The sequence below is a fragment of the Rana temporaria genome, chromosome 3 (genome assembly GCF_905171775.1).
Source record: "Rana temporaria chromosome 3, aRanTem1.1, whole genome shotgun sequence".
Taxonomy (NCBI): domain Eukaryota; kingdom Metazoa; phylum Chordata; class Amphibia; order Anura; family Ranidae; genus Rana; species Rana temporaria.
This window is the reverse complement of record NC_053491.1, coordinates 36,320,581-36,336,980: the sequence shown is the minus strand read 5'-3', so window position 1 is coordinate 36,336,980 and position 16,400 is coordinate 36,320,581. Positions and strand designations below refer to the sequence as shown.

Below are 16,400 nucleotides of genomic sequence, written 5' to 3'. Positions count from 1 at the left end.
GGCACTCATGGGTGGCACTGATGGGTACTTTTGGGTGGCATGGATGGGCACTGATAGGTGGGCACTGGGCATGGGTGGGCACTGGGCATGGATGGGCACTGAGGGGTGGCACTAATGGACACTGAGGGGTGGCACTGATGGACACTGAGGGGTGGCACTGAGGGCATTGCTGGGCATTACTTGTTTATCCCAGTGCCCATGTTGCCAGCCAATGCCCATTTGTGGGCACTGATTGGCATCTTTCTTGTTTATTTTTTATTTTTACTCCTGGTAGTCCAGTGTGGGCATCAGAGGGGGGGCTGCGCTGATAAACAATCAGCGTGAACCCACCCTGTCAGGAGAGCCGCCGATCGGCTCTTCTCTACTCGCGTCTGTCAGATGCAAGTGAGGAAGAGCCAATCAACGGCTCTTCCTGTTTACATTGTGATCAGCCGTGATTGGACACGGCTGATCACGTGGTAAAGAGCCTCCGCCGGAGGCTCTTTACCGAGATCGCAGATGCAGGGTGTCAGACTGACAACCCGCATCACCGATTGCCGGCATGAAATCCTGCAGGACGTCAATAGACGTCTAGTCAGGATTTCACAACCACTTCCCGGACGTCAATTGTATATTGACAGGACGGGAAGTGGTTAAATAATAAAATACAATTGGCACATACCAACATCCTCTCAAGCTCCTCTATAGAGATCTCAAGAAACATCACCTGCAGCCAACACCATCATTTGTATTCCTAATCTTTCTTCTATTTTCATGTGGTGGTCCAGCCAGTGTTGTTTCCAAAAGAACAAGCTCTCCAGCAGAATGTATCCGTTACAGAGATGAGACAAACCACTGACAGGGGTGCTTAAAATGATCATCCTAAAGGCGCCTCTAAGTGCAGCATTTACAGTTTATTCATAAAACACAAGGGCCCAGATTCTCAAAGGGCTTACGACGGCGCAGCGCCATGTACGCCGTCGTAAGTCCTAATCTGGGCCGTCGTATCTATGCGACTGATTCTTAGAATCAGTTACGCATAGATATCCATTAGATCCGACAGGCGTAAGTCTCTTACGCCGTCGGATCTAAACTGCAATTTTTTTTTGCCCGCTAGGTGGCGCTTCCGTCGATTTCCGCGTCGAGTATGCAAATTAGCTAGATACGCAAATTCCCGAACGTACGCGCGGCCGACGCAGTAAATTTACGACGTTTACGTTAGGCTTTTCCCGGCGTAAAGTTGCCCCTGCTATATGAGGCGCAGCCAATGTTAAGTATGGCCGTCTTTCCCGCGTTGAAATTTTAAAAAGTTACGTTGTTTGCGTTTCAAGTCAAGTCGTCCGTGAATGGGGCTGGACGTCATTTGCATTCACGTCGAAACCAATGACGTCCTTGCGACGTCATTTGGAGCAATGCACACTGGGATATTTTACGGATGGCGCATGCGCAGTTCGTTCGGCGCGGGGACGCGCTTCATTTAAATGTTACACGCCCCCTACCTGCCGAATTTGAATTCCGCCGGGTGATTTACGCTACGCCGCCGCAACTTTACAGGCAAGTGCTTTGTGAATAAAGCACTTGCCTGAAAAACTTGCGGCGGCGTAACGTAAATCGGATACGTTAAGCCGACGCAGAGATACGCCCAAGGTACCTGAATCTGGCCCAAGAGGATTAAAAACACTTACGAGATCATCACGGAGATCAGGCATATCGATAATGGTCGACATGCGACTGGGCATGCGTAATGGTGTGTGTGCGTAGTTCCGCCTTACACGTTTTGTCACATCTGACGTCATCAGGTTTTTTTTGATGACATGTGAGTGTAACTTTTTTACTTATTAACCCCTTCCCAACCAGCTGCTGCAGTTTTGGTTGCCCTGGGCAAAAATGACGTTACCTTACGTCGCTTTGCCTTTTGACCACTAGGGGGCGCAAGCTCGCTGGAGCCTATGAGGGTGTCCGGCGGGCGCGATGACTCGTGACAGAGCGAGAACCGGGATCAGTGTGTGTAAACACAGATCCTGGTTCTCTCAGGGGAGAGTAGACTGATCGTTTGTTCATACTAAGTATGAACACCGATCTCTCTCTCCTCCTAGTCAGTCCCACCCCCCACAGTTAGAACACACACTAGGGAACACGGTTAATCCCTTGATCGCCCCCTAGTGTTACCCCCTTCCCTGCCAGTGACATTTACACAGTAATCAGTGCATTTTTATAGCTCTGATCGCTGTATAGATGTCAATGGTCCCAAAAATGTGTCAAAAGTGTTCGATCTGTCCTCCGCAATATCGCAGTCCCGATAAAAATCGCTGATCACCGCCATTACTAGTAAAAAAAAATGCCATGAATCTATCCCCTATTTTGTATAACGTTTATGCAAACCAATCAATATACGCCTTTTTTTTTTACCAAAAAGATGGTACAGTACCTGCCACCGATATTGTGTTTCCAGCGCCTGCTGCGAGGCTGTGCTTCTCGCGCTTGCCGCCCCCGCGAGATGCCACGCATCCATAGGAATCCATTGGGGGCGGCGAGTGGGAGGAGCGACAAAGCTTGGCGCTGGCTCCTGCGATGGGTGTCAATTTTGCTGCTAACAGAGGCGAGATTGACACAATATCGGTGGCAGGTACTGTATCAGTTTAAGTAATATTGCCCCATCATTGGTGCCAGTGGGAGTAATATTGCCCCATCATTGGTGCCAGTGGGAGGAATGGTTTACCATTGTTGGTGTCACTGGAAGGACTTTTGTCCCATTGTTGGTATCAGTGTGTTTTAACTCTGCTAAAAGCAAATATTTTCACTGACTGGCAGTGTGTAGACACTGTGTATTGTTGTGATTAGCTGGGATTGGTCAAAGCTAATCACATGGTACAAATTGGCTGTTATTGGCCCTGTCTGTAGCATGAGATCACTGTGACTAATCACAGCTAGCAATACAATTGTATAGAATAAATGGGATGAAAGGAAACCAACCATTGTTTACAACCGTTAAGTGATCTACTGTGATTGGTCACAGTGATCACATGGTACCGACAGTGAGCTGAGGCGCTGATCAATCATCCGCTGTGTCCGTTGGATGACTGTCAATCACAGCCAGTGGGTCAATCAGGAGATGGCGGGGGAGGGGCCGAGCTCCATGTGTGAATGGACACACAAAGCCGCGTCTCGGGAGCGCGCCTGCGTGGGTGCCCCCCACAGCAAGCTGCTTGCAGTGGTGGAATATATTGTAGCTTACCCATTATTAAATGCATTTATTTTTATTTTTAAGGCATTTTTCACTCTGTTTTCTCCTGGTGATCTGGGCAGTAACACACCTCCTGTATTAGAGCTCCCCCCCACTCTGGTAGAAGGAGCACAGGGGGCACAGCAGGCAGCAGCATCAGCCTGGGGGGGGGGGGTGGTAGTGTTAGATGTATTAGCTGATTTAGATACACTAACAGATTGAAGCCAAGCTCCATCTGTTAGTTTATAATTTGTTTACAGCAATTAGATTTGTCCTTTTTGGGAAAAAGGTTTCACATAACTAAAAAAAAAGAAGAAGCTGATCATCCCTGTCAGTGGTGGATGGTTTGTCTGTACCTCTAATAGATGCACTCTGCTGGAGAGTTTGTCCTTTTAAAAAAAAAAACAGACTTGCTGGCCAGATCACCAGATGAGAAAAAAGGAAATAAAGCCTAAAAAGAAAACTAATGCAGACATCACATCTAAGAATTGTTAAGCTGCAATATAATAAATGTTAGCTTTAATACTGCTTTAGGAATATATTTGTAGCTGAACCTGTTCACACCTGTATGAATTTTTTTGTTAAACCTTAGATTACTGTCACTGTAAAGTATAAAAGTTCTAGAATGTGTTTCTGTATACAGGAGTGATAATCTCCTGGGAATGAGGGATCAGGAAGGCTGCAAGTGACTCGATTCGGAACACTTAAAACACTTCTACACAACAGTTGTCACTGTGCGCTTTAGGATGCATGTACTGCGCAGGCGTAGCTGAACCTTCTGCCAGTACACTGCACGGATGTACAGACCACGCATGCGCCGGAAATACGTTCTCTGCCAATGAAGAGCGCTGGTTGGTTCAGTCACGACCAGAGGTCAGTGCGCATGCGTGGTGCGGAGTGTGGAGAGTTGCCGGGTGTCCCGGGTGTTGGCGGACGGGAATAACACGTTACCGGCTGATTCCTGTGAGTACGGAGGGGCTGTGTTTATGTGTTGGCGGTGTGAGAGTTCTCTGTCACCAGAAGTCTTCTCCCCCCCCCCCAATACAGATGTGAGAGTTCTCTGTCTTCTCCCCCCCATGCAACAGGCACCTCACTGCCCCCACAAGGCAGAGTGTTACAGAAAGGGGATGAGGAGCGTGTCCGGGGGTCACAGGGGATGAGGAGGGTAGCTGGGGGTCACGGGGGGATGAGAAGCGTAGCCGGGGGTCACGGGGGGATGAGAAGCGTAGCTGGGGGTCACGGGGGGGATGAGGAGCGCGTCCGGGGGGATGAGGAGCGTAGCTGGGGGTCACGGGGGGGATGAGGAGCGCGTCCGGGGGGATGAGGAGCGTAGCCGGGGGTCACGGGGGCATGAGGAGCGCGTCCGGGGGTCACAGGGGGATGAGGAGCGCGTCCGGGGGTCACGGGGGGATGAGCGTGGCCGGGGGTCACTGGGGGGATAAGGAGCGTGTCCGGGGGTCACTGGGGGATGAGGAGCGAAGCCTGGGGTCACTGGGCATGAGGAGCGTATCCGGGGGATGGGGAGCATAGCGTGGGGGGGGGGGGTCACGGGGATGGGAAGCGTAAGGGGGGGGGTCACGGGGATGAGGAGCGTATCCGGGGGTCACTGGGGGGATAAGGAGCGCGTCTGGGGGTCACTGGGGGGATAAGGAGCGCGTCCAGGGGGTCACTGGGGGGATAAGGAGCGCGTCCAGGGGGTCACTGGGGGGATAAGGAGCGAAGCCGGGGGATGGGGAGCATAGCGCGGGGGGGGGCGTCACGGGGATGGGGAGCGTAAGAGGGGGGTCACGGGGATGAGGAGTGTATCCGGGGGTCACAGGGGGTGAGGTCTCTGGGGTGGGGACAATATGCGGGGTAGCCGGGGGTCTGTGAGTGATCAGAGCTTACACCGAGCTGACTGATGTGTGCCTGACCCCGTGTGACAGTGCTGGGCCAATCCCATCACAGGGGAGGATGGGGGAGAGATGTGCTCCATACTTGGAAGTACTGGGAATTCACCACCATGTGACAACAATGAGCCAATCCCATCACAGGAGAGGAACAGAGTGAGCCACATCTTCCTTACCTGGAAGTACTGACCACTTACCTCTATGACAATGCTGGGCTAATCTCTGTCAGAATGAGTAGATTCTCCTTACCTGCATTTATCCCATGGATGGAGCATTCCCTGTCACAAGAGGTGATCGGCGTGTGGCGCACACTCCTTACCTGGAAGTACATATTTGCTCCCATGTGACAACAATGTACCAATCCCTGTCACAGGAGGGACACATACTCCTCACCTGGAAGAACTGGGTATTTTCCTATGAGAGCATCCTTCTTACCTGGAAGTGCTTAGTATTTTTACCCAGTGCTGGGCCAATCCCTGAAAAAGATGTGAATATACGGGAGGAGCACCAGACCAAAAGATAGGAGTAAAAATGTATTTATTGATATTGTATTAAAAGACAGCCGATGCGTTTCGGGGGTCATCTGGGTTTGAATTAGAGCTTTGAGTGGACTCAAAGTGATCAAAGCATTTACATTTAGAAGAAGAAGCAGAAGTGGCCTTTGTTTGTAGATCCCGGGGGTCGGCAACCTCGGCACACCAGCTGTGGTGAAACTACAAGTCCCATGAGGCATTGCAGGACTGACAGCCACAGGAATGACACCCAGCGGCACATTGGTATTTATAGTTTCACCACAGCCCTAGTACATCCCATTTTATATTTGCAAATGTTTAACCAATAATCTTCTAAACAAATAAATATCACTAAACACACAATGAGTGCATACACACACCATATAATATGATACTACGGGCTTAATAAATAACACCGGGCTTGACAGATTTGTTCTGAATCTACCAGCCAGCTAAAAAAAAGTTTGGAGACAGTGTTTGTTGTTTTTTTTATTAAAAAAAAATTTATACGGGTAGAACATGAATTATGTTCCTGAAGGTGAACTCCTTTAACCACTTCCATACCAGGCACTTACGCACCTTCCTGCCCAAGCCAATTTTCAGCTTTCAGCACTGTTGCAATTTGAATGACAATTGCGCGGTCATGCTACACTGTACCCAAATGACATTTTTATCATTTTGTTCCCACAAATGGAGCTTCTGGTGGTATTTGATCACCTCTGCGAGTTTTATTTTTATTGTTTGCGCAACAACTAAAAAACGACCAACATTTTTGAAAAAAATTAAAGCGGGGGTTCACCCTATTAAAAAAAAAAAAATATATATATTTTTTTTACTACCATAACATTCGGCATCGTAGCGCGAGCTACAGTATGCCGGTCTTAAATTTTTAATCCCCGTACTCACTGTGCTATTCCACATTGAAGAATCCGGGGAATGGGCGTTCCTATGGTGAGAGAAGGTGATTGACGGCCGGCCCTGGCACGTCACGCTTCTCTGGAAATAGCCGAAATAGGCTTGGCTCTTCACGGCGCCTGCGCATAGCCTGTGCGCAGGCGCCGTGAAGAGCCGAGACCTACTCCGGCTGTCTTCGGGGAGCGTGACGTGCCAGGGCCGGCCGTCAATCATCCTCCCTCTCCATAGGCACGCCCATTCCCCGCGGGCGTCGGAATCTATAATGTACCAGTACACAGTGAGTACGGGGATTAAAAATTTAAGACCGGCATACTGTAGCTCGCGCTACGATGCCAAATTTAATGCTATAATCATGTTAAGGAGGGTGAACCACCGCTTTAAGTTTTTTTATTTTTTTCTGTAATTTTTTTTTTTTTTTTTGTAAATAAGTAAGTTTTCTTCTTCAATTATGGGCACTGATAGGCGGCGCTGGTATGCGGCACTGATGGGCACTCATAGGCGGCTCTGATGGGCACTCATAGGCGGTAGAGATGTCCCGATACCGAGCATTTCCCAAGTACTTGTACTCGGGGGGGGGGGGAAATGGTCCGATGCTTCACCTGATACCTGATTGCAGCCGGTGTCGGTGGGTGTAAACAAACCTTCCCCGTTCTTCCTAGTGTGGCTGTCGATGATCGTCTGTTCCCTGTGTTAGGGAACGACGATCAGTGACGTCACACGCACAGCCACGCCCCCCCACAGTAAGAACACTCCCTTAAAACACACTTAAGCCCTACAGCGCCCCCTCCTGGTTAACCCCTTCACCGCCAGTGTCATTTTCACAGTAATCAGTGCATTTTTATAGCACTTTTTGCTGTGAAAATGACAATGGTCCCAAAAATGTGTCATAAGTGTCCGATGTGTCCGCCATAATGTCACGAAATAAACGCTGATCCCCGGCATTGGTAGTAAAAAAAAAAATATATATATTAATATAAATGCCATAAAACTATCCCCTAAACGCTATAAATTTTGCGCAAACCAAAAATATGTAGAAAAATACGTATTGGCCTAAACTGAGGGGTTAAACAGTGAGGTCAAATCAACATTTCTTTTCAACCACAGTGATGAGAAAATTTAGAAATAATAGAAAACTTCTTGGTCAAAGGAATTTTCAGACAGTGTATGTGGTTTTCATTCAGAAATTACATTCATTTTAAAACAGAATGTTAAAGCGGAGCTCCACCCTAAAGTGGAACTTCCGCTCATCGGAACCCCCCCTCTGGTGTCACATTTGACACCTTTCAGGTGGGGGGGGGGTGCAGATACCTGTCTAAAACAGGTATTTGCACCCACTTCCAGGAGTCCTCTCTGCGGGGATTCTGCGGGTAGTGCGTCACTTCCCGCCCGTTGTGTTCTGGGAAACACACGCCTCCCAGAACACAGCAAAGACAGCTCTGCGCGACTCGCGCATGCACCGTAGAGAATCGGGCAGTGAAGCCGGAACGCTTCACTTCCTGATTCCCTCAGCGAGGATGGCGGTGGGCGCAGCAGATTGATGAGCGATTGCTTGTAAGTGTCCATTTGTTAAAAGTCAGCAGCTGCAGTATTTGTAGTTGCTGGCTTTTAATTTAATTAAATTTTTTTCACATCCCCTCCCGCCACTCTTACCGGGCCTCCTGTCCCACTGGGAGACTCGATCCACGATGCGCTACCTCCGGCGCTAAGCCACAGACTCGAACAAAGCCGTAAATGTAAATGCCAATGGCGCCGGATTAAAAAAAATATATACAGTATTCAGAATCGCCTTTTTTAGCGATCTGAATACTTTGAAGTGCAAAGGAGGGATTGGGGGTCTTTTAGACCTCCGATCCCTCCATAAAGAGTACCTGTCACCACCTATTATTATCACAAGGGATGTTTACATTCCTTGTGACGGCAGTAAAAGTGCTCAAGATAATAAAAAAAAAAAACATTTTTAATATTATAAAAATAAATAAGAAAAAAAAAAAGTTTTAAAGCGCCCCTGTCCCCGCGAGCTGGCACAGCAAAGAAACTGCATACGGAAGTCTCGCCCGCATATGTAAATGGTGTTCAAATAACACATGTTGGGTATAATTAAAGTGTCGCCTATGGAGATTTTTAGGTACCGTAGTTTGTCGCCATTCCACGAGTGCATGCAATTATAAAGCGTGACATGTTTGGTATCTATCTATTTACTCAGCGTAACATTATCTTTCACATTATACAAAAAAAAATTGGGCTAACTTTACTATTTTGTTTTTTGTTTTGTTTTTAATTCATGAAAGTGTCTTTTTCTCCAAAAGTTGCGTTTAAAAAAACACCGCTGCACAAATACCGCGTGACATAAAATATTGCAACAATCGCCATTTTATTTTCTAGATTCTCTGCTAAAAATATATAATGTTTGGGGGTTCTAAGTAATTTTCTAGCAAAAAAATACAACTTTTTACTTGTTAACACCAAATGTCAGAAATAGGCTTAGTCATGAAAGGGTTAAAAACGCAAACTGCTGCAAAAAGGCATTACATTCTTTTCTGCAGCTTCTCCATTGAAGTATATTAAACCATAAAAAGCACCCTTTTCCGATGAAAAAAGTCCCTGACCCTTTCCAAATACGCAGTGGCTGAAAAAAGCACAGATGTGAACGTGTCCCATAGGAAACCATGTTAAATGAACTGTAGTGTGTTTCTGCCAAAAACAGAGGTGTGAACCAGGCCTAAGATGTTTAGTAACATAATGGGGGTAAAAAAAAAACTAACATTAGCCCTTTATAGTACAAAAAGAGCAAATAATAGCTACTGTAAGGGGTTTACTTTTTTCTTTTTTTTACTGTGGAACAGTGACTGTAATATTTACAGTAACAATTATTTGTACTTTTTTTTTTTTTTGTACTATAAACTAGGGCTGTTACTGATTAAAATTTTCATGTTTGATTAATTTTCCTTTTTTTTTTTATCGACTCCCCACTGTAATATCCACAGACGTCTCCCCCCCCACTGTAATATCCACAGACGACAACCCCCCACTGTAATATCCACAGACGACTCCCCCCCCCCCCCACTGTAATATCCACAGACGACTCCCCCCCACTGTAATATCCACAGACGACTCCCCCCCCCCCCCACTGTAATATCCACAGACGACTCCCCCCCACTGTAATATCCACAGACGACTCCCCCCCCCCCCCCAGTGTAATATCCACAGACGACTCCCCCCCCCCCCCCCCCAGTGTAATATCCACAGACGACCCCCCCCCCCCCCCCAGTGTAATATCCACAGACGACTCCCCCCCCCAGTGTAATATCCACAGACGACTCCCCCCCCCCCCCCCAGTGTAATATCCACAGACGACTCCCCCCCCCAGTGTAATATCCACAGACGACTCCCCCCCCCCCCCCCCCCCCCAGTGTAATATCCACAGACGACCCCCCCCCCCAGTGTAATATCCACAGACGACTCCCCCCCCCCCCCAGTGTAATATCCACAGACGACTCCCCCCCCCCCCCAGTGTAATATCCACAGACGACTCCCCCCCCCCAGTGTAATATCCACAGACGACTCCCCCCCCAGTGTAATATCCACAGACTACTCCCCCCCCCCCCAGTGTAATATCCACAGACGACTCCCCCCCCCCCCCAGTGTAATACACACAGACGACTCCCCCCCCCCCCCCCCCAGTGTAATATCCACAGACGACTCCCCCCCCCCCAGTGTAATATCCACAGACGACTCCCCCCCCCCCCAGTGTAATATCCACAGACGACTCCCCCCCCCCCCCAGTGTAATATCCACAGACGACTCCCCCCCCCCCCAGTGTAATATCCACAGACGACTCCCCCCCCCCCCCAGTGTAATATCCACAGACGACTCCCCCCCCCAGAGTAATATCCACAGACGACTCCCCCCCCCCCACTGTAATATCCACAGACGTCTCCCCCCCCCCCCCACTGTAATATCCACAGACTGTTATTTACAGTAACAATTATTTGTACTTTTTTTTTTTTGTACTATAAACTAGGGCTGTTACTGATTAAAATTTTCATGTTTGATTAATTTTCCTTTTTTTTTTTATCGACTCCCCACTGTAATATCCACAGACGTCTCCCCCCCCCCCCACTGTAATATCCACAGACGTCTCCCCCCCCCCCCCACTGTAATATCCACAGACGTCTCCCCCCCCCCACTGTAATATCCACAGACGTCTCCCCCCCCCCACTGTAATATCCACAGACGACAACCCCCCCCCCCCCACTGTAATATCCACAGACGACAACCCCCCCCCCCACTGTAATATCCACAGACGTCTCCCCCCCCCCCCCACTGTAATATCCACAGACGACAACCCCCCCCCCCACTGTAATATCCACAGACGTCTCTTCCCCCCCCCACTGTAATATCCACAGACGACTCCCCCCCCCCCACTGTAATATCCACAGACGACTCCCCCCACTGTAATATCCACAGACGACTCCCCCCACTGTAATATCCACAGACGACTCCCCCCCCCCCACTGTAATATCCACAGACGACTCCCCCCCACTGTAATATCCACAGACGACTCCCCCCCAGTGTAATATCCACAGACGACTCCCCCCCCAGTGTAATATCCACAGACGACTCCCCCCCCAGTGTAATATCCACAGACGACTCCCCCCCCAGTGTAATATCCACAGACGACTCCCCCCCCAGTGTAATATCCACAGACGACTCCCCCCCCCCAGTGTAATATCCACAGACGACTCCCCCCCCCCCCCCAGTGTAATATCCACAGACGACTCCCCCCCCCCCCAGTGTAATATCCACAGACGACTCCCCCCCCCCCCCCCCAGTGTAATATCCACAGACGACTCCCCCCCCCCCCAGTGTAATATCCACAGACGACTCCCCCCCCCCCAGTGTAATATCCACAGACGACTCCCCCCCCCCCCCAGTGTAATATCCACAGACGACTCCCCCCCCCCAGTGTAATATCCACAGACGACTCCCCCCCCCAGTGTAATATCCACAGACTCCCCCCCCCCCCCCAGTGTAATATCCACAGACGACTCCCCCCCCCCCCCAGTGTAATATCCACAAACGACTCCCCCCCCCCCCCCAGTGTAATATCCACAGACGACTCCCCCCCCAGTGTAATATCCACAGACGACTCCCCCCCCCAGTGTAATATCCACAGACGACTCCCCCCCCAGTGTAATATCCACAGACGACTCCCCCCCCCCCCCCCAGTGTAATATCCACAGACGACTCCCCCCCCCCCCCCCAGTGTAATATCCACAGACGACTCCCCCCCCAGTGTAATATCCACAGACGACTCCCCCCCCAGTGTAATATCCACAGACGACTCCCCCCCCAGTGTAATATCCACAGACGACTCCCCCCCCAGTGTAAAATCCACAGACGACTCCCCCCCCAGTGTAATATCCACAGACGACTCCCCCCCCCAGTGTAATATCCACAGACGACTCCCCCCCCCCCCCCCCCAGTGTAATATCCACAGACGCCCCCCCCCCCCCCCCAGTGTAATATCCACAGACGACTCCCCCCCCCCCCCCCCAGTGTAATATCCACAGACGACCCCCCCCCCCCCCCAGTGTAATATCCACAGACCCCCCCCCCCCCAGTGTAATATCCACAGACGCCCCCCCCCCCAGTGTAATATCCACAGACGACTCCCCCCCCAGTGTAATATCCACAGACGACTCCCCCCCCAGTGTAATATCCACAGACGACTCCCCCCCCCCCCCCACTGTACTATCCACAGACGACTCCCCCCCACTGTAATATCCACAGACGACTCCCCCCCCCCACTGTAATATCCACAGACGACTCCCCCCCCCCCCCCCACTGTAATATCCACAGACGACTCCCCCCCCCCCCACTGTAATATCCACAGACGACTCCCCCCCCCCCCCCCACTGTAATATCCACAGACGACCCCCCCCCCCCCCCACTGTAATATCCACAGACTACTCCCCCCCCCCCACTGTAATATCCACAGACTACTCCCCCCCCCCCCCACTGTAATATCCACAGACGACTCCCCCCCCACTGTAATATCCACAGACGACTCCCCTCCCCCCCCCACTGTAATATCCACAGACGACTCCCCCCCCACTGTAATATCCACAGACGACTCCCCCCTCCCCACTGTATAGGAAGATTAGTGCTTGTTTAGTCTTACCAGCGAAGCCGGCCGAACACGAGCAGTTGAGACCGGGTGATGATGTCAGCGTGCGCTGCTCTAGACTCACCTAGGCCACCGATGACCAAGATGGCTGCCGTTCCGGTAGCTAGGCCGACGCTGCGGCCTTTCCAATGGCCGAGGCAGCAGCGGAGCTCCGCAGATCACGTGGTGTGCCGATCCGCATATGATGACCCGTTCGGATCACGGGTCATTTACGATCCGTTGCGCCACTAGTACCGATCTAAAGAATTTAACGATAAATCAAGGAATTAATCTTTAATTTACACAGCTTTACTATTAAGGGCTCATTATTTTATTATTTTTTTACCCTATTATGACTATGTCCGATTAATCGATCATGAAAATGGTAATCAATTTCATAATCGGTTAGTTGTCGATTAATCGATTAGTTGTTTCGGCCCTGTATGTTACTATGCACAGCTACACCAGAGTGGATAAGGCTACAATCATCTTGCCTAAACCTCTCGCAGGCCCAGAGTGCATGAAATACAACACTGATGACAGCTGCAGCTTTATTCATTGTTTCCATCACCCCAGCTGGGCTTTTTCTTTATTAATCTGATTGTTGTCTGATTTAATTAGAATAAACATACTGTGATTGAAGCCAACATTTAAAAGGGCATATTTCAATTAATATATTTATGTACTAAATGGTGGTTTCTTCAATGATCTTGTTTTTCAAATGAATGACATAATACTAAATAATCTTTATTGGTTTGATATAGTGCTGCAACTAACGATTATTTTCATAATCGATTAGTTGGCCGATTATTGTTTTGATTAATCGGATAATAGCCTTAAAAAAAAAAAATTGCAATTTTACATTTTTTTTTTGGGCCAATTTGTTGTTGGGCAGATTACAAAACACAAATTGCCGCAAAAACACATTACACGCTTTTCTGCAGCTTCATCATTGAAGTATATTGAACCAAAAAAAAAAAAAAAATAGCACCGTTTTGCGTTAAAAAGTCCTTGCCCTTTTCAAATACGCAGCAGCTGAAAAAAAATCATGGATGTGAACGTGTCCCATAGGAAAACATGTACCGTATTTATTGGGGTATAGCGCGCTCCCGCGTATAGCGCGCACCCCTAAAGTTGGCCAGAAATTCCTGTGGAAAAAAGGATTTTGTACTTACAGTTTTGGTGTCTTGCGCGGCGTCCATCGGCGGCCTCGTCGGGTCCGGCGTCCGTCTGCGGCTTCGGGTGTCCTCTTCGTCGGGTCCGGCGTCCTTCTCCGGCGTCCTACTCGCTCGTTTCCCGCGCCAAGTTTGAATACTGCGCCGGCATATACCGAGCGCAGTACACTCGGGCAGGCTCGGCTACTGTCGCGCTCACGTCCTGTACGTCCAGGACGTGAGCGCGGTATACGCCGATAAATACGGTAAATGAACTGTAGTGTGTTTCTGCAAAAAGCATAAAAAAACAGAGGTGTGAACCCGGCCTGAGATGTTTAGTAACATAATAGGGGTAAAAAAGAGTAAATAATCGCTACTGTAAGGGGTTCATTTCTTTACTGTGGGACAGTGAAAGTAATATTTACAGTAGTGATTTGCTTTTTAACCCCATTATGTTACTGGCCGATTAATCGATTATGAAAATTGTAATCGATTAATTTCATAATCGATTAGTTGTTTCGGCCCTAGTTTGATACTGTTTTTGTCACCAGAAATCCCTGATGTGATCTTGCGTTGCCATACTGCTGCTTCCACCTTTTTTTTTGTTTTGTTTTTGGTGGTACTCGCTGTCCTAAACACAGTGGCTAAGTGGTTCGCACTTCTGCCTCGCAGCACTAGGGTCATCGGTTTGAATCCCAACCATGACACTATCTGATTGGATTGTGCATGGTCTCCCTGTGCTGGTTTCCTCTCATACTCCAAAGACATGCTTGTAGGTTAACCACTTAACGACCTGCGACGTGCCCATACGTTGCTAGACTTTCTGTGGTTATCCAGGCATGATCTCTTTATAAAAGCAATCCTAGCAGCTAACTAGCTGCTGGTTGCTTTTACTATCGGTGGGAGGAGACATGTTCCTGCTTTCTAGGGCTTCCTCGGGCTCTTCCGTTCCAACTGGGCGACTCAAGCGACCAGCTGGCGCATCTGCTGGCTGATTGGACAGCCAAACAAAGCCGGGAGCGGCTTTGATTGGCTCCCCACTATGGTAACCCGGAAGCGATGACCTGACATTACTTCTGGTTTATCCGGATGTCAATGGCGCCATTTTTCAAGAAATAAAAAAAATTCAAAAGCACTGATCTTGGTGTTTTTTAAATGCTCTTAACCACTTGGGATCCGCCTGCCGTCAATTGACGGCTGCAGCGCGGATCCCAAAAGCCAACAGGACGTCAATTGACGTCCGCCCCTTTGGGCGGTCCCCGCGCGCGCTCCAGAGCGCGCAGCGGGGAAAATCTGTGTTGGCCGTGTCCCTTGAACACAGCCAATTGCAGATCGCCGCGAACGGCCAATCAGAGTGGCCGTTTGCGATCTGTGCGGGCAATGAGAGATGATCTCATATGTAAACATATGAGATTATCTCTCATTGCCGTTTTACACAGAGACAGCGGTGCTGTCTCTGGAGGGGAGACTGATCTGTGTCTCTTGTACATAGGGACATAGATCGGTCACCCCCCCAGCCCCCCCCCCCCCCCACCTACAGTTATAACACTTCATAGGAAACATATTTAACCCCTTCCTCACCCCCTAGTGTTAACCCCTTCAATGCCAGTCACATTTATACTGTAATTAGTGCATATTTATAGCACTGATTGCAGTATAAATGTGAATGGCGCCAAAAATGTGTCCGATGTGTCCGCCATAACGTCGCAGTCCCAATAAAAATCGCAGATCGCCGCCATTTCTAGTAAAAAAAAAAATAATAATAAAAAATAATAATTCTGTCCCCTATTTTGTAAGCGCTATAACTTTTGCGCAAACCAGTCGCTTATTGCGATTTATTTATTTTTTTTTTTTTTATACCAAAAATATGTAGAAGAATACATATCGGCCTAAACTGAGAAAAAAAATGTGTTTTTTTTTTTTTTTTTTAAATTGGGATATTTATTATAGCAAGAAGTAAAAAATATTGTATTTTTTTCAAAATTGTCGCACTTTTTTGTTTATAGCGCAAAAAATAAAAACCGCACAGGCGATCAAATACCACCAAAATAAAGCTCTACTTGTGGGGGAAAAAAGGACGTCAATTTTGTTTGGGAGCCACGTCGCACGACCGCGCAATTGTTAGTTAAAGCGACGCAGTGCTGAAAGCTGAAATTTCACCTGGGCAGGAGGGGGGTATATGTGCCCAGTAAGCAAGTGGTTAAAGGGGTGTTCCGGCCCAAAAAAATATATAAAATTAAAACCCAGCAGCTACACATACTGCAACTGCTGGCTTTTTATAATGGGACACCTGTCTGTCCTGGAGTCCCTCGATGTCGGCACCGCAGCTGATGTTTCCATCAGCTGTCGGGTGCTGCACCCTCCATAGCGGGTAAGGGAACCCGGCAGCGTAGCCTGTTGGCTTCACGCCGGGAACCCTACTACGCATGTGCGAGGCCCGCTCCTCTCTCTTATTGGCCCGGAGGCCAGGAGAGGAGGTGGTGGGAGCCACGCGGTGATGTCACGGGCCACGGCCCGGACTCCCGGAAGTGGGAAAGAATACCAGTCAAAGACAGGTAT

At 49.0% G+C, this 16,400-nt stretch overlaps 1 protein-coding gene across 2 annotated transcripts in view; it reads left to right on the top strand.

The window, feature by feature from the left end:
• The first annotated feature begins 4,053 nt into the window (after positions 1 to 4,053).
• Positions 4,054 to 16,400, top strand: part of DET1 (DET1 partner of COP1 E3 ubiquitin ligase) — an 82,327-nt gene continuing 69,980 nt past the window's right edge. For both annotated transcript variants that reach the window (XM_040342401.1, XM_040342400.1), the window contains exon 1: positions 4,054 to 4,165. The gene's annotated coding sequence lies outside the window, so the exon portion shown is untranslated. The remainder of the gene's footprint in view (positions 4,166 to 16,400) is intronic.